We start from the raw sequence: 2,500 nt of genomic DNA on the forward strand, positions 1-2,500 counted from the left end.
GCTTCCTAGAAGACTAAGAAGTGCTTTGCTCGAGACGGATTTCGATTTGGAGGTCCGCCGTGTTAATTTTGCCAATTACGGCTCCTCGCGCGCACGCTCAAGCACCCCGACGTGCACACCGGCGCGCACGTGGGCATCGTATGCTAAAAAATGAAGTTTGGAGTTTGGGTTTGAAAATTTTACGGGAACTTCCTAGAAGCCTAAGAAATGCTTTGCTCGAGACGGATTTCGATTTGGAGGTCCCCCGAGTTAATTTTGCCCATTACGACTCCTCGCCCGCACGCTCGTGCACCCCGGCGTGCACGTGGGCATCGTATGCTAAAAAATGAAGTGTGGAGTTTGGGTTCGGAAATTTTATGGGAGCTTCCTAGAAGCCTAAGAAATGCTTTGCTCGAGACGGATTTTGATTTGGAGGTCCCACGAGTTAGTTTTGGCCCATTATGACTCCTCGCCCGCACGCTCAAGCACCCCGGCGTGCACGTGGTCATCGTATGCTAAAAAATGAAGTTTGGAGTTTGGGTTTGAAAATTTTATGCGAGCTTCCTAGAAGCCTAAGAAATGCTTTGCTCGAGACGAATTTCGATTTGGAGGTCCCCCGAGTTAATTTTGCCCATTATGACTCCTCGTCCGCACGCTCGTGCACCCCGACGTGCACGTGGGCATCGTATGCTAAAAAATGAAGTTTGGAGTTTGGGTTTGAAAATTTTATGGGAGCTTCCTAGAAGACTAAGAAATGCTTTGCTCGAGACGGATTTCGATTTGGAGGTCCCCCGAGTTAATTTTGCCCATTATGACTCCTCGCCCGCACGCTCGTGCACCCCGACGTGCACGTGGGCATCGTATGCTAAAAAATGAAGTTTGGAGTTTGGGTTTGAAAATTTTATGGGAGCTTCCTAGAAGACTAAGAAGTGCTTTGCTCGAGACGGATTTCGATTTGGAGGTCCCCCGGGTTAATTTTACCCATTATGACTCCTCGCCCGCACGCTCGTGCACCCCGACGTGCACGTGGGCATGGTATGCTAAAATTGAAGTTTGGAGTTTGGGTTTGAAAATTTTATGGGAGCTTCCTAGAAGCCTAAGAAATGCTTTGCTCGAGACGGATTTCGATTTGGAGGTCCCCCGAGTTAAGTTTGCCCTTTATGACTCCTCGCCCGCATGCTCGTGCACACCGGCGTGCACGTGGGCATCGTATGCTAAAAAATGAAGTTTGGAGTTTGGGTTCAGAAATCTTATGGGAGCTTCCTAGAAGCCTAAGAAATGCTTTGCTCGAGACGGATTTCGATTTAGATTTCCGCCGTGTTAATTTTGCCAATTACGGCTCCTCGCGCGCACGCTCAAGCACCCCGACGTGCACACCGGCGCGCACGTGGGCATCGTATGCTAAAAAATGAAGTTTGGAGTTTGGGTTTGAAAATTTTACGGGAACTTCCTAGAAGCCTAAGAAATGCTTTGCTCGAGACGGATTTCGATTTGGAGGTCCCCCGAGTTAATTTTGCCCATTACGACTCCTCGCCCGCATGCTCGTGCACACCGGCGTGCACGTGGGCATCGTATGCTAAAAAATGAAGTTTGGAGTTTGGGTTTGAAAATTTTATGGGAGCTTCCTAGAAGACTAAGAAGTGCTTTGCTCGAGACGGATTTCGATTTAGATTTCCGCCGTGTTAATTTTGCCAATTACGGCTCCTCGCGCGCACGCTCAAGCACCCCGACGTGCACACCGGCGCGCACGTGGGCATCGTATGCTAAAAAATGAAGTTTGGAGTTTGGGTTTGAAAATTTTACGGGAACTTCCTAGAAGCCTAAGAAATGCTTTGCTCGAGACGGATTTCGATTTGGAGGTCCCCCGAGTTAATTTTGCCCATTACGACTCCTCGCCCGCACGCTCGTGCACCCCGGCGTGCACGTGGGCATCGTATGCTAAAAAATGAAGTTTGGAGTTTGGGTTCGGAAATTTTATGGGAGCTTCCTAGAAGCCTAAGAAATGCTTTGCTCGAGACGGATTTTGATTTGGAGATCCCACGAGTTAGTTTTTGCCCATTATGACTCCTCGCCCGCACGCTCAAGCACCCCGGCGTGCACGTGGGCATCGTATGCTAAAAAATGAAGTTTGGAGTTTGGGTTCGGAAATTTTATGGGAGCTTCCTAGAAGCCTAAGAAGTGTTTTGCTCGAGACGGATTTCGATTTGGAGGTCCCCCGAGTTAGTTTTGCCCATTATGACTCCTCCCCCGCACGCTCAAGCACCCCCGCGTGCACGGGGGCATTGTATGCTAAAAAATGAAGTTTGGAGTTTGGGTTTGGAAATTTTATGGGAGCTTCCTAGAAGCCTAAGAAGTGCTTTGCTCGAGACGGATTTCGATTTGGAGGTCCCCCGAGTTAATTTTGCCCATTATGACTCCTCGCCCGCACGCTTAAGCACCCCCGCGTGCACGTGGGCATTGTGTGCTAAAAAATGAAGTTTGGAGTTTGGGTTTGTAAATTTGATGGGAGCTTCCTAGAAGC

This window comes from Cornus florida, unplaced genomic scaffold (genome assembly GCF_030987335.1).
Source record: "Cornus florida cultivar Cherokee Brave unplaced genomic scaffold, ASM3098733v1 CherokeeBrave_3.0.0_Hap2_scaffold_72, whole genome shotgun sequence".
NCBI classification, from domain to species: Eukaryota; Viridiplantae; Streptophyta; class Magnoliopsida; order Cornales; family Cornaceae; genus Cornus; species Cornus florida.